Source organism: Astatotilapia calliptera, chromosome 2, assembly GCF_900246225.1.
Source record: "Astatotilapia calliptera chromosome 2, fAstCal1.2, whole genome shotgun sequence".
Lineage (NCBI taxonomy): Eukaryota > Metazoa > Chordata > Actinopteri > Cichliformes > Cichlidae > Astatotilapia > Astatotilapia calliptera.
Window position 1 is genome coordinate 15,712,537 of NC_039303.1, and position 20,987 is coordinate 15,733,523.

Here is a 20,987-nt window from a genome sequence, read left to right on the forward strand (position 1 = left end):
TTAGATCTAAAGTATCGCAAAGTTGAGGCTCTGATGTTTCTCGCCCCTGTGTTGTGATATGTGATTTCCTACATGCTGGCAGAGCAGCAGTTTTGTGCTCACAGAATGTGATGGTGTGCCTGCAATATATTCTAAACCTGGCCTGTTGGGCTGCCATTTTACATTCAGTTATTTCTTTGTTGAATCTAAATAATGAATGTGTTACAGTTAAAGCTGGACTCATTGGACACAGAAAACCTTAAATTAACACTATACCTGATAATATCGAGTGTCAAAACAAATATCAGAGCTGTATAACGCTGTTTTACAGTCAGAATTTATAAAACTATGATTGTAAATAAATCAAACAAGGTTGAGCTTTTCTCTTTGTGCTGAATATCACACTGTGGAGTTCAAAGGTTCAAGTTCCTTATTTGTCAACATGCAAGTTATCAAGTTAAACACACAGTGAAATGTAGCCTGACACGCCCTCGACATGTGCAAAAATTGGGGGGTGAGAGGAAGAACTTATATATATATATAATATAATATATATATATATATAGTTATACCACTGGGTGAATGCGATATAGCAGCAAGCAGGTGAAATTCTGTACATTAATATAAATAGACATCTACTATTTTACAGGATAGACGAAATATAAACATATTTTAAAATTAAGGATTGAAAATGTACATTGTGCCTTTGGTTTAGAGTGTGGAAGAGAGTCCTGTCTCAGTCAATTATAGGATGATGTGAGAGGGCCGGGTGTGTGTGTTAGGGCACGGATGCGATTGGGGATAGAAGCTCCTCTGAGTCTCTCTGTCCTTGCCCGAAGATGCGGAACCTTCTACCAGATTGCCGCAGAAGTGGAAACAATTTGTTGCCCTGGATGGGACCGGGTTCGCTCAGTATCTGCGCTACTCTCTAAGTCCGGCCATCTCTGGTGTAGGTGTCCTTGAAAGCGGGGGAGACAATATCCCTGCAGCAGCGTTCTGCTGTACGGATCAACTCTCTGCGAGAGCCTTTGCGTCCCTTCACACAGCATGTTCCCAAACCACGATGTCATGTTCTCGTGTGAGGATGCTCTCCACAGCGCCTGTATAGAAAATCCTGAGGATCTTTGGAGAGCCCTGAACTTCCTCTCAGTTGTATGTAGGTGATAACAGGCGCTGCTAGCCTTTTTTGGTCTTGGACTGAATGGTGGGCAGCCCATGTCAGGTCTGAGAGATGTGGACACCAAAGATACTTGAGGACTGCACCCTCTCGACTGGAGCTTCCCATTGATGATAATGGGCTTGTAGTCCTGTGCTGACCCCTTCTGAGTCCACCACAGCTCCTGGTCTTGCTGACGTTTCAGCTGGAAGGTGGTTGTCCTGGCACCACGATGCCAGATTCTCACTTCATCCATGTTAGGCCGCCTCATCGTTGTTGGAGATGGCACCCAACACCACTGTTGTCGTCAAGCAAACTTCACAATTGGTGTTGGAGCCATAGGTGGCCACACAAGTCTGAAGTGTAAGAGGGAGTAGGAGCAGTGGCGAGAGGGGACACAATCCCTGACGGTGGCTCTGTGGTGATGGTGATACCTGTTGGAGAAGGCACCTCCCCACCCTCCCCCCTGAGTTCTGCCAGTGAGGAAAGTCCAACACCCATGTACCACAGACGGCTGTTAAGTCCCAGATCCCTCCAGCTTTGTGAACATCTGCAAGGGCACTAATTGTGATTTCTTAGGGACTGTAAGCTTTACTTCAGCAACAACCAGTTGTAGAAGCCGTCACTCCAAATGTCCTTGATAAACAAGACAAAAATACCTTTTCAGTACACGGCCTGAGTTTCTTTCCCGACATCTTCTGCCATCGGCTTTGTCTCTGGCTGGTTGAAGAAATAAACCACAAAAAAGGGATGATTTTCAGGGGTTTTAAAACGCTTTGTCTGCATCATGCAGCCGGAATGTGTCGCTGTAACGATGTGAATGCCGTCATATATCCTCTGCTGTGTCAGTAGGATTGTACTGATACAGCATCTCATTGATATGTGAGGATGCTAATGTAACACGATAAACAGACTTACAATCATTTAAAACATAAAGGGCAAGGAGATATTAGATATTTTTATATTACATTTTATAGCTGACGGATATTACTAAATAGATAGAAGTTTACTAAATAGCTGGGATGAAACATGAAAATATGCTATAATACAAATGAACCATGAGAGCGTAACACGCAATCCAGCATGTCCAAATTACACTGTCGGATTTGATTTCAACACTATTTAAAGTGTTTCTATATGGGTCCCACCACAGAGAGTGTTAATTAACTTCTTTTTTGGGAGTTGGTACGTTTAACTCTGATTAGTGTTAAACACCACCAAATCATGTCTGGGAGTTGATAATTTAACACTTGGTGTTTAGAGTTTATATTTAACTCTCAAAGAGTATTTTAGTTTAACTCAACGTAAGAGTTATCTTCTAATTCATTCTAAAAGCGGGAATTTACTGTTCTGAACTTCTAGAAATTTCTTTTTGGAAATAAACATTTACTAAAAGAGCAATGGTTTTTGAAAAACAATTATTCTTGAACTCTGTGCACCACAATTTCAAAACCATTTTCTGAAAGATGTACAGTATACATGTTTCTCCACTTCATAGAATTTTGTTTATCAAAAGGTCTGACATGGTAAATTTGCAAATAACAGCATCTCATCACTTATTTTCTCAATACAATATGCATGTCCTTCAATTCATCCCTTGTGGAACTTCAACGCACTTGCTGCTCGTCCCCCATATTCCATCTTCACAAGCATACCCTGTGCGGAGATCGAATAAATTAGTTGACACTATTAATTGGCAACAAATAAATCCAGTCAAACAATTGCAGCACAGTTAAAAAAAAAGGAATCCTCTTTGAGCCATTATTTGTGTAAAGTATTTCCAAAAGACAAGACCAGCCAAAGGTAATCTGAACTAAAGTAAAACCTCAACCTCTTTTCATTTTTACCTAAACCGTGTGCACAAAACTCTGGAGGATCTAAATGCTAACCGTTAAGAAATCCAGTCAGGACGTCTGCTACGCGTTTGCCTCGTTTTTTATTTATTTATGGGCGATCCGTTTTTCAGGCTCAAGTAGCACCATTATACCAACATTTCACATTCTAGACATTGTTTAGGCGTATTTGACCAAAAGTTTGTCTGAAAATTCACATGCAAGCTTTTTTTCAAGCTGTGGTATTTGCCGCAACCAATACCTTTTCAGCTAGGCTAAAACAGAATATATGCTATCCACGAGCACATGGGCTATGCTTTCACACAGCTTGTCTCACTCCCAAAAGAGCCACAGAAGTAAAAGCTAATAACAATGAAAACAATTTTGAAAAAATGACTTAGCAAGCATGGCAAACAACTCAATAGTAGAGCAAAATGTTCTGAACGGCTTTCACCTTCAGCTTCGATTGGAGCGTGCTGGGGCGGAGTCTGTGAATTTACTCTGTTGTGTGTCTAGCCCCTCTAGGAGTTCAGAGTTAGAGGTCAGAGTTAATGTTTCCATTTAACACTCCAGATTTTGACAGAGAAACACTCATTTTTTAACACTCGATTTTAACTACTTATCATTTTAACACCCCAGATTACATTAAAGAATGTGACTCTGCTTAGAAGTAAATTAACTCTACTTTTGCAAGGAGACCATTAACACCAAAAATTTTAACACTTTTGAATTTGGTGTGTAGAATTAATGCAACTGGACACTCAAACGACGTCCTTAAAAATGCTTCTTAAGTGGCAGAACAGAGATAAACAAACAGTTAACTCATTCACTGCCAGCCATTGCAGTGAATGAGTTAAACCCATTGACTCCATTCACTGCCAATTGACGGCTATAGACGTCAATGCAGTGGAATGAGTTAATTGAGCTTACTTAGATGAAATCTGCTCTGCTACTTGAAAACAGCTTCTAACTGGTTCCTCCTAACAGGATGACGCTCAGGGTAAGGCCATCATGCAGTCCAGCAACCTTTATGGTTCTGCTTGAATTCACCAGGAATATTAGGGAAACCTTCCAGCGCCTCCTGTGAAAGACACAGGCATAAACACACAACATTTTTTAAACATTTCCACAGTGTTCCAGTTTTGAATTTTCTTCATCCTGTGGACAACACAGTACATGGATGCAGGTTTATAATTGTTAACTTTTGTAAGGTTTATTTAGTGAACAATATCCAGCTGCAGCCTCACTGTGATCCTGGATAAGCACTTAAGAAAATGTGTCAAAAATGGACAAACTATCAACTACTATATTTATCCAAACAGAGGGACCATAATGCCTTCTGAGTTAGAACTTTACAAAGTCTTTCTATGTGAAGAATGTCTCGTGCTGATATACCTGCAAACTTGACAACACAAAGGTTTTTCAGACTACATGTAGCTGTCCTCTATGTCACTAACACATTGCATTTATGTCACACTATTTCTGCTTTCCCATTTTATACAATTATTACTTACATTTGATTAGATACCTTGAGTTTGTAAAAGATCAGTTACATAATTGGAATACAATGTATCCAATTCGGGTCGCGGAGGATGAAGCCTATCCCAGCTGATACAGGACAAAGACAGGCTGCCAGTGTTATCGCAGGGCTAACACCAATATGTGTAACAGAAAATCCACTTAAATGTTGATATCTTATAATAATCATAATTATGGACTATTATTTAAAGGTTTAATTTTAAATACATTTATATATATATATACCTGAGCCGTTTCAGATTCTGAAACCTGAACCTCAACTGCAGCTCCCTCTTGAAGTACGTCTGCGTTCTTGGTCTACCCCCAGTGTGACCGCTGCCCTTGATATCACGTACTGTACCCTGAGGACAAAAAGGACAAACACTTGCCTTTCATTTAAGAAGTACATTCATACAGAGGTAATCATCAAAAAAAAAATCAAATCAAAATCTATGGAAAACATACTGTTCACGCCTTTGGGAGAAATCAGTTCCTGTGAAAACATTTCTTGTAAATGGAAACATATGTGGAGAATGAATGAAATGTGTTCTTCAGGTGGACATCAGCAGTCCCCACCAACTGTGACAATGAAATCTAGTTAAACTATTTAAGCATTTTGCTCTTCTGAAATCTGTGTTAAACAACACCAAACATAAGTAGTAACAAAAATACAGCTGAGTAGAGGGCTTTAACAAACCACCAGCAGCCATAATGCTTAAATTTTAATTCTTCAAAATGTTTCTGAGCCGTCTTCAACCTGCTTTTAACACATTAAGTCCCACAGTCCAATGCAGGCCTGACACAATCCAAATGTTTCAGCACACAGAGACACAGAGGTCGCGTTTAAAGTTTAGTGATACCTGAGTTCACTGATCATTTGCAGTATTACAGAGTCTGGGCAGTCTTTGCATGATGTCCCACGTCACTGTAAGTTTCTTAGTGACTCTCAGGTGTGACAGGTTTGCCAGCAGGAAGAGTATATAATACTGCTCCTGAGGTTTTCATGCAGGAATTAAAGGAGCCAGGCTTTGTTCACCATCGCTAGGATTGTTATTTTTACACTGACCCTGGGTTCAGTATCAAGTATCATTACAGTTTAAACGAAGCACTGAAACTTGCACTACACTTTATTACAGATGCCACTGAAGCTAATCAAGATATTTGCTGTTCAGTCTGTGGCTGCGATTAAACACTTACTGTGGAAACTTTATTACTAGTAACTTCATCAGTCATGACAGAAGCAATATTTCTGTGCTAACATCGTTTAAACGTAACAGCTTTACTCCAATATAAGCTAACGTTTACACCGTAACTTTAAGCTAGCACCTAATAGAGGTAAAAACACGTAATAATATCTAAAATGCATCTTAAAGCTGTTATATTAGCAACTCGCGTGTATTACTACATAACCACATTACATTTATGACACTCGCTGACTTTCAATAGTCATTCTATAAATGCGTCGTTAAATGGTTTACCTGTACACACTGTATATCCACCGGATTCCAGCCAGAGTGGATTCCTGGGTCTTCCCACGCTCCTGTTTAGTGACCTCCATCTGGATGGAATGAGAAAGCACCTTCGAACAGTCAATAGGAGCTTGCAAAGAAAAGCGTCTGGACTTCTTTAAGTTGCTTTGAAGAGCGTTTTCACCTCTCATCCGAGAGCTTCTTCAGTTTCTAAGGTCAAATGGTGGAGAGTCCCAGATATAACCTAGTGGGAAGTGAACCCCCACAGAGGACAAAAGGACCCCCTGATGATCCGTCTAATCGCCTGAGCCACAGGTGGGAAACTGGGCACGTGAGGTTAAACACAGGGTTTGCTCATACTAGCTCAGAGTGTGTCGCATCCACGTAAGGTTATCATCCAATGTGTTGGGGCGGTTCGCCTGGATTAGTTGTCATTGTGAAACCTGGCCCCACCTTATCATGCGAATTTCTAAGGCAGATGGCCCAGGAATGTGAGTGGGCGTTAAAGGCCGTTGGGAAGGGATTCTCAAAAACTGGATATAGATGGCAGAGAGTGGTGTCGTAAACCCCACCTCTGTTCAACGATGGTCGCTCAAGTGGACATAGATGGCTTCTTTTCACTCCTCTTTCAAACCATCTGTCCTCTCTGTCCAAATGTAACATTTGACATCCTCGAAAAGAGTGTCCTTTATCCTTAAGATGGCAGATGGACTGCTTGAGTCTTGTCCTGTGGAAGGTGGCTCTTCTGTGTTGTGCCCAATGGCGTGTGAAGTGGGCTGTTTGGTCTCTCCAATGTAGAAGGTCTGGGCATTCCTCGCTGCACTGTAACAGCATAACACTCACATGTTAAGTTTGTGTTTTTGGCGTTTGTTTTTCGGGTGAACCAGTTCTGTCTGAGCGTGTTGCTGGGTCTGAAATACACTGGGATGTCATGCTTCTCTCAGGAGAGTTTTCTCAGCATGACCATTTGATCTTAGAACTGAAGGAATTCTCGGATGAGAGGTGAAACCGTTCCAAGCAACTTAAAGTAAGTCCAGAGACGCTTTTTCTTTGCAGCTCCTTTGACTACGATGACCTGGATGACTGAGAACCTCACAGAACAACCTTCTGAACAATCTAGCAAGGAGATGGCCCATATCTTATGGGACTGGATTTGTGCCAATTACGCCCATTGATGGATGATAACAGGCCGGAAGTGGTGAATAAAGTCACCCAGTAGCTAAGCTGTGCCATTACCAGCATACATTCACAGAGAGATACTCCATACAGCTTATGACAAAATTGATTCGATTTGATTGGATGGCCCTAATCATGACCTATTTCCATGACCTACCGGAAATACTCCGGAAGTGTCCTAGTCATTTCAGACCTGATGGCGTCATGTTCCTTAGCATGAGGGGAGGGGTATGGTTCTGGAAGGCATAGGGGTGATGCAGCAGCAGTTGACTTCCTGTGCTGTATAGAGAGACAGAGCGGCAGTTAGTTTTCCACAAACTCAATAGTTTGAAATTCTGTTTCAAATATTATGAACAATTTCTCTGTATTTTTTTTTTTTTAACAATAGCGGATAGTAATTTTACTTTCTTAAGCTGCACCGGCGCCTTGTAATGGGAAAAAAGAAGTGACTTCTGTAGAGAACCGTTTGTCTAAATAGTAATTTTTTTTCCTATAATACAGACGCAGTAAAAACCTTTAATAATGATCTGTCGTTAGCAACAAATTTGCATTTTTAGGCTACACCATACCTTGTGATGAAAAAGAACTTTCTATCCGCTTGTAACCTACAGGCTGCCTACCCCATATGTGTAAAAATGAATAAAATTATCCCTTATGAATACTTTTTCCTTGAATACTACTTGTCCTTTTGAGAGTCCCTTTTAACAAGGTGACTGAAAAAACAAACATAATTCCGTAAGCGATCTTGTTTCACACACACACACACCACACACACACAACACACACACACAACACACACACACACCGTGGGTCAAGAGGAATGAGACAAGCGTAGAGTTTTCTTTCTTCATTACTTTACAATGGTTTTCTCAATAGAACCGAAATGAAAATGAGGACGTCAACAGCTGATATTATCATTGCTTGGTAACACCGGTAAATTAATTTTCGTACATCTCCCATAAAATAAGCTTAAGTGGAAAAAAGCTCATATTCGAATAAAGTTTTATTTCCCCTCTGTGGGGAAAGAGTTTTTTCCTCAGAGTCAACCATGAGGCGAGTTTGTCAACCAGGAGACCGAGCAAGAACAAGGGCAGGAACAACTGTGGCCCAGAAAGTAAAACAAATATCCACCTCAAGTCCGTCATTTACCGTTGCAGAATGCGGAAACAACAGCCCTCACAAGAAGGCGCACCAAAAAAAAAAAGGAAATTGGACACCCAACTTTTCCCCCTCCCGACTGCGCGCGCACAATCACAACACACACACACACACACGAACTCACACTCACACACACACACACAAAACAGAGACCCAAGGATGAGAAAAAACAAAAAACAAACAACCCTCTCTAACTGACAAAAGTACACGCACTGGTCAGTAAAACAACCTCACCCACTTAGGAAGAAATGACTTATACGCATAACACAACTGAAAACCGGTCCATGAAAATCGTCTCTGTGGCCCAGCAGTGTTTTAAGGTTTTCGCTCAAAGTTTTACAGGGATTTTTTGAAAAAGGATTCCTTTGATCTTTTTTGATACTATTTATTTGTAAATTTTTCATCGTCACTGTTGAAAGGTCCAGATCATCTTCATCTTTTAGTCAAGTTATCCTGAGCTCTCTGAATAGATAATTGAATCGTTTAGTTCATATGACTGCACACTGACCATTTCTCATCATGCTTTACAGTAATATATGAGACCATTTTTATTGAAGTACCTATGGTTCTGGTGAATATATCTCCTTTTCACTCATCTGCACAGATAATTTGACTAAACTGATTTTAATTTTAGGGACGTCATGAGCCTTCCTCTATCACTTCCATAACAACAACAAGCCGGTGAACTAGTAAAACTGACTGTTCTGCATGTTATACTTTTATTTTAGGTAAACTCATAAAGCGCCTTTAATATTTAGCCTCCATGCACTTGAAATTCACTTCACATATCTCTATGCATACTGTACATTAATATAATCACTGTGTACAGTGCCAATTCTACGGTGAAAAATCGTGCTCATTGTTTTTTACAACCAACAATGTGTAGGGTTTACTGACAGTGGTCCAGAAGAGAGAAAATACCCCTTAATCCAACACGTTCTCACTCCCAACTCGTCAAACGTGTGACGCATGGTCAGGCTCCCTCTGCTGCACTTATGGACGTGCAGGGTACCCCTCTCGCGTCGGGAATTGACATGAAGGGTTGTTACGTCTCCCCGAGGGCAGGAGGGGATAACACAACAACTCCGGAAACTCAGTACAGGTGTTATGAAAAAAGGTTTAATGGCAGCGCTCTCACAAAATAAACAACCCAGACTCAAACAACAAATGTGGGGGGAAAAGGGACAGTTAGGTTGTGCCAAAAAAAACACACCAAAAAGACAAAACCAAAACTTAGCTGAGCTGAGCTACTATCCTAGAAAAGCAACAAACAGGAGAGATAGACCCAAACCTCAACTTAAAACAAGCTCAAAATTACATGGGTGGCACCAACCTACTTACCTAGTGTTTCTAACACAAAGACTCTACGTGAGTAAGTGTATGGGGTCCCCAAACTCACCTAGTCCACTTTACTCCCACCACAATCATCAAACAAAAGAAAGACAGCAGGAAACCGTCACACATGTGTCAAACAATTCAAGGAGGGAAGAGAGCTGCGCCCAGCCACAGGTGAGTCTCCTTATCAAGGGCTTCACTCCTGGTTTGTCCAATCAGGGCCTCCCTCCTCTAATTAATTGGACGTCCCCAGATTGACATCAGCCTGCAGTCTGCGACCTAAGGGAATGGCAAACAAAAGGGGAGGGAAAGAAAACATGCAGCCTGCAGACACGTAACACCCCCACCCTTACAAGACCAAACAAACAGTTTGGTTCCTTCAAACAAAAACAAAAACCCTAAACAGACTACAGGGCACGGGATAGTGCATTAGCCAGGACATTTTCTGTCCCTTTTTATGGCAGATTTGAAGGTTGTACTCTTGAATGATTAAAGACCACCTCATAAGCCGACGATTGTTATTGTACATCCTTGAAAGGAAAACAAGCGGATTGTGGTCTGTAAAGACTTTTATGGGCTCCCTGCTTAATCCGAGATAAACCTCAAAATGCTGCAGAGCCAGCAGAACGGCAAGGGTTTCTTGTTCGATGGTGGAATACCTTCTCTGGGGAAGAGTGAACTTCTTTGAGAAGTAGCACACAGGGTGGTCGAGTCCATCCTGATCTTCCTGTAGAATGACAGCACCTGGACTGAGATCTAGTCACCCCACAAGCAGGAAGAATGTTAGTGTTTTCTTGCTGGCTAACTTTCAAGCTTGGTTCAGGCTTATCCAGCATCTCAGGGACAGGCATCACTTTTCCACCTGCTAAATCATTCCCTAGGATGAAATCAACCCCTTTTATTGGCAGCGAGGGGAGGACAGCGACCTTACCAACTCCACTGAACACAGAAGAAGTGATATGAACAATGTGCAAAGGTGCAGACACAAAAGTCATTCCAATACCCTGGACCACAACACTGTGTGACCATCAGACTTCTTGTGATTCCTGAACTTTTGCCGGTAGGCCTCAGGCACAAGCTCATAAGCACGAAGGATGGACTGCTTCAGTACATCATATTTCATGCTGTTTTCGATAGAGAGAGTTGATACAACCTCCTGTGCTTTGCCATTAGCTTGCATTGGCAGCAGCACAGCCCACATTTCTTTTGGCCATTCTAATGCCGTTGCAATCCTTTCAAAAGCACTAAAGTAGGAATCGACTTCAGTCTCTCTAAATGTTGGCACCAAACAATATTTTTGCGCACATCAAACCTATAGGTCCTGCCAGATGAAGGCAAGGGTTCTGAAGTAACCGGTGAGCTGGGAGAAGACAGGCTTTGTGTAAGTCTCATAGCTTCCACCTCTAGCTGTTTCAACTTTACCTCCTTCTCAGCTTCAATTTCCAGCTGACGTATCGAAGTTTGAAGTCAAGCCGGCCTTACGTGTTTGCTCCCTTTCCTGCACCTCCAGCCGAAGGCGAGCTAGATGCACCTTAAGTCTAGCATGTCCATTTGAACCCACTGAAGTCCGGGAAAGAGGATCAAGCGAGGTAGAGTGGGAGAACCGTAGGCTCCACCTGGACTTTGGGGGGAGTAGCTATTGCACCATCCTCCGCCTTCAGAGGTGCGACACCTTGCTCAACAGAGAGAACGTTACTATCACACACATCAGAACCGCGGCAAGATCTTCAACTCAACCAGACGTTGTAAAATAATACCCTTGATTTCCTTCTTCGCACTATTTTTCTTTACTGGAATATCAAAGTGTGCCGCAATACTCAATAAGTCATCTTTGCGACATAACTCAAAACTTCTCAGGACTCGGAGCACGAATAAAATCTTCTAAGTCGAAAGCCATACTTAATTACAAGCAGTAACACTGTACCAAGCACCAGCGTTGTCCACAGCTCTGGGAAATATATCCCGGACGAGCCCCACTTGGTTACGTCTCCCCGAGGGCAGGAGGGATAACACAACAACTCCGGAACTCAGTACAGGTGTTATGAAAAAAGGTTAATGGCAGCGCTCTCACAAAATAAACAACCAGACTCGAACAACAAATGTGGGGGGGAAAGGGGACAGTTAGGTTGTGCCAAAAAAAACACCAAAAAGACAAAAAACAAAACTTAGCTGAGCTGAGCTACTATCCTAGAAAAGCAACAAACAGGAGAGATAGACCCAAACCTCAACTTAAAACAAGCTCAAAATTAACATGGGTGGCACCACCTACTTACCTAGTGTTCTAACACAAAGACTCTACGTGAGTAAGTGTATGAGGTCCCCAAACTCACCTAGTCCACTTTACTCCCCCACAATCATCAAACAAAAGAAAGACAGCAGGAAACCGTCACACATGTGTCAAACAATTCAAGGAGGAAGAGAGCTGCGCCCAGCCACAGGTGAGTCTCCTTATCAAGGGCTTCACTCCTGGTTTTGTCCAATCAGGGCTTCCCTCCTCTAATTAAATTTGATGTCCCCAGATTGAAATCAGCCTGCAGTCTGCGACCTACGGGAATGGCAAACCAAAAGGGGAGGGAAAGAAAACATGCAGCCTGCAGACACGTAACAAGGGTCCTCCGATTGAAGAGATTGCCGCGGAAGAGCCTGTTGTCCGTATATTTATATATTTCCGAAATTACATTGTAGTAACGTATACTGAACACAATAAATTATATAATGTAAACAACTACCTGAAAAACAGGTAGAACGATACTTTGTATGGTTTATTGGCATTTTTGGGGGGAGTGATGTATGCTGGGTAATGGCACAGCTAGCTACTGGGTGACTTTTTTCACCCGCTTCGGCTGTTATCAGTCCATACAATGGGCGTTATTACCACAAATCAGTCCCATAGATATGGGCCATCTCCTGCTAGATTGTTCAGAAGGTTGTTCTCATCCATCCAGATGGAGGATCACTAAACAGGAGCGTGTCCACTGTGAGTGACCATCGTTGAAACAGAGGCGGGGGTTTACGACACCAACTCTCTGCCATCTATAATCCAGTTTTTGAGATCCCTTCCCAGACGCCTTAACGCCCACTCACATCCTGGCCATCTGACCTCAGGAATTCGCATGATAAGGTGGGGCCAGGTTTCACAATGAACACACCCGAAACTCTGGCTGATTGGGACCCACGCCCAGTTTCCCACCTTGGCTCAGGCGATTAGAGGATCATCAGGGGGTCCTTTTGTCCCTCTGTGGGGGGTCACTCCCACTAGGTTTATATCTGGGACTCTCCACCATTTGACCTTAGAACTGAAGAAGCTTCTCGGATGAGAGGTGAAACGTCTTCAAGCAACTTAAAGAAGTCCAGACGCTTTTCTTTGCAAGCTCCTTTGACTGTTCAGAAGGTTGTTCTCATCCATCCAGATGGAGGATCACTAACAGGAGCGTGGGAAGACTCCAGAATCCACTCTGGCTGGAATCCGGTGGATATACAGTGTGTACAGGTAAGACCATTTAAACGGACAGCATTTATAGAATGACTATTGAAAGTCAGCGAGTGTCAGTAATGTTAATGTGGTTATGTTAGTAATACACCGAGCGCTAATATAACAGCTTTAAGATGCATTTGTAGATATTATTACGTGTTTTACCGTCTTTATGGTGCTAGCTTAAAGTTACGGTGTAAACATTAGCTTATATTGGAGTAAAGCTGTTACTGTTTAAAACGATGTTAGCACAGAAATATTAGCTTCTGTCATGACTGATGAAGTTACTAGTTAATAAAGTTTCCAGTAAAGTGTTTAATCGCAGCCACAGACTGACAGCAAATATCTTGATTAGCTTCAGTGCATCTGTATGTGCAAGTTTCAGTGCTTCGTTTAAACTGTATGATACTTATACTGACCCAGGGTCAGTGTAAAATACAATCCTAGCTGTGTGAACAAAGCCTGGCTCCTTTAATCCTGCATGACAAACCTCAGGATGCAGGTTATTATTACTCTTTCCTGCTGGACACCTGTCACACCTGAGAGTCAGCTAGAAACTTACAGTGACGTGGACATCATGCAAAGACTGCCAGACTCTGTAATACTGCAAATGATCAGTGACTCATGTTATCACTAACTTTAAACGGCACCTCTGTGTCTCTGTGTGCTGAACATTTAGGATTGAGTCAGGCTGCATCAGCTGAAGCTGTTATTTGTATATATCAGTATTTTTTATTCAGGTGTGGGGAAAATACGTAAGACTGCAGTGAAGCGATGCACCAGAGTAATCCCTGGCCAAAGGTATCGTACTTAAATCAGACTACTGATCCAGCCACATCAGCCTTTTGTGAGGTCTGTTTAAAGTTGACTAAAAGTCAACTGCAGGTTCCTGAGAGGTGGACTGTGAACACAGAAACACATGTTCATACATACAGCTGCAGCAAACTTACATTAATTTTAAATAAGATTTGTTACTCTGATGTCTGTCTCTGTGTTAGTCCTCTGACAGACTGGTGACCTGTCCAGGTGTGCTCTACCTATGACTACTGGGAGAAGGCTCTAGCTCCTGTAAAATAAATTTTCTGTTATTATCATTTAAAGTATTTAAGTGCTTATGCATATGCTTAGTTGTGACACTGTTACTGTTCAGTGAAAGTTTCTAAAACTAGATGAACTTACTTCAGCGTCAGCAGTTTGAGAAAACAACTCCCTTTACAGGTGCTGATAAGGCCAAGGGCAAATCCTGTTTGGCTTTTTGTTATTTTAATTCTCTTCTCTGTTTTCCAGAACAGTTCTCCACAGTCACTGTCCACATGGGTCAGTGGGACCAAGAAGCACTCTGCTAACGTGTGGACTCTGACCAGCAACATCCAGCAAGACCCAGACAGCGTTTTCTATCTCCCAGCTGGAGGTTTTGTTTGTCAGTGACTGGAGAGTCAGATTTTTGTTGAGCTTCACACTTGCAGAGGTAAGTCATTTTGCAGAGATTCCTCCCACCCTGGCTTTTATGTGCTAGATTTCTTATCTGAAACAGTAATATTTCAGTGACTGCTGCTTATACCACAGGTTAACACAGGCTACTGATCCCTGATGGGAGAATCATCAATTTTGGCAACAAAGAAGCCTGGTGGATGTTTGTTTACAGTCTGATGATGGGACATCATGCTCTGCATCTTCAAAGTTTGCCTCCTCATTATTCATACCCAGTAATGTGAAGTATGCTTATATCTACTATAACTGACCCAACCTGGTGCTCTTCATTTATGGAGGCTGGTGAGTCTGAATGTTGGATGTTGTGTATCTCGTGTTCTCTGGGCTTTGTTGTCCTCAGTCTTTTCGCAGGATCAGAAAACAAAACCAGGAGGCGCGTAAATGTTTCTTCTGCATGATGTTTTTTCAAATGTTTCTTCTGGATGATGATAAGACTGTGACACGGGATGCCACCTTTGGTCTTGTGATGAAGCAAAGCTCAGGAAGAAGTGGGATTAAATGGTACCCACATGTGTGCTGCTGAGAAGGATGTACAGGGGCACCTGCAGCCAAATCCAAGCTTCAGGTTAGTTGTAGTTGCAGAACGCTACAGGACTGAGACAGCTGAGGCATCAAATGTTTGATTAAACGGATGAAAAAGAGAAGTTTCTTCCCTATAATTATCACTTCTTAAAATCTGTAGCAACTTCAAGTCTGTCAGTGTGCTGAGCATGCTCAGAATGTGACAATATATTTTTGTTCAATATTTAATTTCTTTCAGTTGCAATTGTTAAATGAAAAAAAAATAAAAATATATTCTTATAATTTAGCAAACTAATTTATCAAAAAAAATATACATATATCTGTATTAGTTTTAATGAATTAATTTGACACCTGTATTGAAAATACCATATTGTATTCATACAGAATCAGTTTGGTATCATTGTTTGTCTGTTCACTGATTGCTGAAACTAAGAGCTACTTTGATCTGTTTAGATCTAAAGTATCCAAAGTTGAGCTCTAATGTTTCTTCGCCCCTGTGTGTGTGATATGTGATTTCCTACATGCTGGCAGAGCAGCAGTTTGTGCTCACAGATGGTGATGGTGTGCATGCATATATCTCTAAACCTGGCCTGTGGGCTGCCATTTTTACATTCAGTTATTTCTTTGTTGAATCTAAATAATGAATGTGTTACAGTTAAAGTGACTCATTGGGACACAGAAACCTTTAAATTAAACACTATCACCTGATATCGAGTGTCAAACAATATCAGAGCTGTAAACGCTGTTTACAGTCAGAATTTATAAAACTATGATTGTAAATAAATTCAAACAAGTGAGCTTTTCTCTTTGTGCTGAATATCAACACTGTGGTTCAAGGTTCAAGGTTCTTTATTTGTCACATGCATAGTTATACAAGTATAACACACAGTGAAATGTAGCCTGACACGCTCCTCGACATGTGCAAAAATTGGGGGGGGGTAGAGGAAGAACATTATATATATATATATATATATATATATATATATAGTATATACACTGGGTGAATGTGCAGTAGTAGCAGCAAGCAGGTGAATTCTGTACATTAATATAAATAGACATCTGACTATTTTACAGGATAGACAATATAAACATATTTAAAATTAAAGGGATTGAAATGTACATTGTGCCTTGGTTTAGAGTGTTTGGAAGAGAGTCCTGTCTCAGTCAATTATAGATGATGTGAGAGGGCGGGTGTGTGTGTTTAGGGCACGGATGGCTTGGGGATAGAAGCTCCTCTTGAGTCTCTCTGTCCTTGCCCGGAAGATGCGGAACCTTCTACCAGATTGCAGAAGTTGGAACAATTTGTTGCCTGGATGGGACGGGTCCTTCAGTATCTGCGCTACTCTAGTCCGGCATCTCCTGGTGTAGGTGTCCTGAAGCGGGGGAGAGCAATCCTGCAGCAGCGTTCTGCTGTACGGATCACTCTCTGGAGAGCTTTTTGGTCCTTCACACAGCTGTTCCCAAACCACGATGTCATGTTCTGTGTGAGGATGCTCTCCACAGCGCCTGTATAGAAAATCCTGAGGATCTTTGGAGAGACCCTGAACTTCCTCAGTTGTTGTAGGTGATACAGGCGCTGCCTAGCCTTTTTGGTCTGGACCTGAATGTGGGCAGCCCATGTCAGGTCTGAGGAGATGTGGACACCAAGATACTTGAAGGACTGCACCCTCTCCACTGGAGCTCCATTGATGATAATGGGCTTGTAGTCTCTGTGCTGACCCCTTCTGAAGTCCACCACCAGCTCCTTGGTCTTGCTGACGTTCAGCTGGAGGTGGTTGTCCTGGCACCACGATGCCAGATTCTTCACTTCATCCATGTAGGCCGCCTCATCGTTGTTGGAGATGGCACCCAACACCACTGTGTCGTCAGCAAACTTCACAATGGTGTTGGAGCCATGGGTGGCCACACAGTCTGAAGTGTAGAGGGAGTAGAGCAGTGGCGAGAGGACACATCCCTGAGGTGCTCCTGTGGTGATGGTGATGCTGTTGGAGAAGCACCTGCCCACCCTCACCACCTGAGTTCTGCCAGTGAGGAAGTCCAACACCCATGCACACAGACGGCTGTTAAGTCCCAGATCCCTCAGCTTTGTGAACAGTCTGCAGGGCACTATTGTGATTTCTTAGACTGTAAGCTTTACTTCAGCACAACCAGTTGTAGAAGCCGTCACTCCAAATGTCTTTGATAACAAGACAAAAATACCTTTTCAGTACACGGCCTGAAGTTCTTCTCCGACATCTTCTGCCATCGGCTTTGTCTGCTGGTTTGAAGACAATAAACCACAAAAAGATGATTTAGTCACCTTGTCTGCATCATGCAGCTCGAATGTGTCGTGTAACGATGTTGAATAGCCGTCATTATCCCTCTGCTGTGTCAGTAGGATTGTACTGTACAGCATCTCATTGATATGTGAGGAATGCTAATGTAACACGATAACAGACTTACATCATTAAAACATAAAGGGCAGGAGATATTTAGATATTTTTATATTACATTTTATAGCTGACGGATATTACTAAATAGATAGAATTTACTAAATAGCTGGATGAACATGAAAAATATGTCTATAATAACAAATGACCATGAGAGCCAGTACACAGCAAATCCAGCATGTCCAAATTAACACTGTCGGATTTGATTTCAACACTATTAAAGTGTCTATATGGGTCCACACCAGAGAGTGTTAATTTAACTCTTTTTGGAGAGTTGGTACGTTAACTCTGATTTAGTGTTAAACACCAAATCTGTCTGGAGTTGATAATTTAACACTTGGTGTTAAGAGTTTATATATTAACTCTCAAAGAGTATTTTAGTTTAACTACGTAAGAGTTATCTTCTAATTCATTCTAAAAAGCGGGAATTTTACTGTTCTGAACTTCTAGAAATTTCTTTTGGAAATAAACATTTACTAAAAAGATGCAATGGTTTTTGAAAAACATTTATTCTGAACTGTGCACCACAATTTCAAAACATTTTCTGAAAGATGTAACAGTATACATGTTCTCACTTTCATTAGAATTTTGTTTATCAAAAGGTCTGACATGGTAAATGCAAATAACAGCATTCTCATCACTTATTTCTTCAATACAATATGCATGTCCTTCATTCATCCCTTTGTGGAACTTCAACGCACTTCTGCTCTCCCCCATATTCCATCTTCACAAGCATATCCTGTGCGGAGATCGAATAAAAATTAGTTGACACTAATTAATGGCACAAATAATCCAGTAAACAATTGCAGCACAGTTAAAAAAAAAAAAGGAATCCTCTTTGAGCCATTATTTGTGTAAAGTATTTTCCCAAAAGACAAGGACACAGGCAACAGGTAATACTGAACTAAATGTAAAACCTCAACCTTTTTCATTTTTACCTAAACCGTGTGCACAAAACTCTGGAGGGATCTAAATGCTACCGTAGAATCCAGTCAGGACGTCTGCTACTGCTGTTTGCTCGTTTTTTATTTTATTTTATGGGCGATCGTTTTCAGGCTTCAAGTAGCACCATTATACCAACATTTCACATTCTAGACATTGTTTTAGGCGTATTTGACCAAAAGTTTGTCTGAAAATTCACATGCAAGCTTTTTTTCAAGGCTGTGGTATTTGCCCGCAAACAATACCTTTCAGCTAGCTAAAACAGAATATTATGCTATCACCGAGCAACATGGCTAATGCCTTTCACACAGCTTTGTCTCAACTCCAAAGAGCCACAGAAGTAAAAGCTAATAACAATTGAAACAATCTTTGAAAAAATGACTTAGCAAGCATGGCAAACAACTCAAATATGTAGAGCAAAATGTTCTGAAACGGCTTCACTTCAGCTTCGATTGGAGCCGTGCTGGGGGCGGAGTCTGTGAATTTACTCTGTTGGTGTCATAGCCCCTCTAGGAGTTCAGAGTTAAGAGGTCAAGAGTTAATGTTTCCATTTTAACACCTCCAGATTTGACAGAGAAACACTCATTTTTAACACTCGATTTTAAACTACTATCATTTTACACCCCAGAGTTACATTAAAAGAATGTGACTCTGCTTAGAGTAAAATTAACTCTACTTTTGCAAGGAGACTATTAACACCAAAAATTTAACACTTTTGAATTTGGTGTGTAGAATTAATTCAACTGGACACTCAAACGACGTCCTTAAATGCTCTTTAAGTGGCAGAACAGATAAACAAACAGTTAACTCATTCACTGCCAGCCATTGGCAGTGAATGAGTTAAAACCCATTGACTCATTCACTGCAATTGACGGCTATAGACGTCAATGGCAGTGAATGAGTTAATTGCTTACTTGAGATGAAATCTGCTCTGCTACTTTGAAAACAGCTTCTAACTGGTTCCTCCTTTAACAGGATGACGGCTCAGGGGTAAGGCCATCATGCAGTCCAGCAACCTTTATGGTTCTGCTTTGATTCACCAGGAACTATTAGGGAAACCTTCCAGCGCCTCCTGTGAAAGACACAGGCATAAACACACAAACATTTATTAACATGTTCCACAGTGTTCCAGTTTGATTTTCTCATCCTGTGGACAACAACGTACATGGATGCAGGTTTATTGTTAACTTTTGTAAGGTTTATTTAGTGAACATATCCAGCTGCAGCTCCACTGTGATCCTGGATAAGCACTTAAGAAAATGTGTCAATAAATGGACAAACATCAACTTACTATATTTATCCAAACAGATGGGACCAATAATGCTTCACTGAGTTAGAGACTTTAACAGTCTCTTCTATGTAAGAATGTCTCGTGCTGATATACCTGCAAACTTGACAACAAAGGTTTTTCAGACTACATGTAGCTGTCCTCTATGTCAGCTCACACATTTGCATTTATGTCACACTTATTTCTGCTTTCCCATTTTATAATTATTACTTACATTTTGATTAGATACCTTGAGTTTGTAAATGATCAGATTACATAATTGGAATACAATGTATCCAATTCAGGGTCGCGGGAGGATGAAGCCTATCCCAGCTGATACAGGACAAAGACAGGCTGCCAGTTTATCGCAGGGCTAACACAATATGTGTAACAGAAAATCCACTTAAATGTTTGATATTTCTTATAATAATCATAATTATGACTATTATTTAAAGGTTTCTTTATAAATACATTTATATATATATATACCTGAGCCGTTTCAGATTCTGACCTCTGACCTCACTGCAGCTCCCTCTTGGAAGTACGTCTGCTTCTTGTCTACCCCCAGTGTTGACCGCCTGCCCTTGATATCACGTACTGTACCTGAGGAACAAAAAAGGACAAACACTTGCCTTCATTTAAGAAGTACATTCATACAGAGGTAATCAATCAAAAAAAAAAATCAAATCAAATCTATGGAAACATACTAGTTCACCCTTTGGGAGAAATCAGTTCCTGTGAAACATTTCTGTAAATGAACATCATGTGGAGAATGAATGAAATGTGTTCTTCAGGTGACTCAGCAGTCCCACACTGACAAATGAAATCTAGTTAAACTATTAAGCATATTTGCTCTTCTGAAATCTGTGTTAAACAACACCAAACATAAGTTAGTAACAAAAATACAGCTGAGTAGAGGCTTTACAAACCACCAGCAGCCATAATGCTAAATTTTAATCTTCAAATGTTTCTGAGCCGTCTTCAACCTGCTTTTAACACATTAAAGTCCCACAGTCAATGCAGCCTGACACAATCCTAAATGTTCAGCACACAGAGACACAGAGGTGCCGTTTAAAGTTTAGTGATAACCTGAGTCACTGATCATTTGCAGTATTACAGAGTCTGGCAGTCTTTGCATGATGTCCACGTCACTGTAAGTTTCTAGCTGACTCTCAGGTGTGACAGGTGTGCCAGCAGGAAAGAGTAATAATAACCTGCATCCTGAGGTTTGTCATGCAGGA

The 20,987-nt window shown here is 41.3% G+C and overlaps 1 long non-coding RNA gene across 2 annotated transcripts; it reads right to left on the bottom strand.

Annotated features, from left to right (window-relative positions):
• Nucleotides 1–17,320: 17,320 nt before the first annotated feature.
• On the bottom strand, nt 17,321–20,404 carry LOC113028999 (uncharacterized). Of its 2 annotated transcripts, none has more exons than XR_003273328.1 (3): nt 20,258–20,404; nt 19,394–19,551; nt 17,321–17,362 (listed from the first exon to the last, which is right to left on the bottom strand). It is a non-coding gene; the product is annotated as an uncharacterized LOC113028999 (long non-coding RNA). The 2 variants fall into 2 exon arrangements; XR_003273327.1 differs by having other exon boundaries at nt 17,322–17,365.
• Between the last annotated feature and the right edge of the window lie 583 nt (nt 20,405–20,987).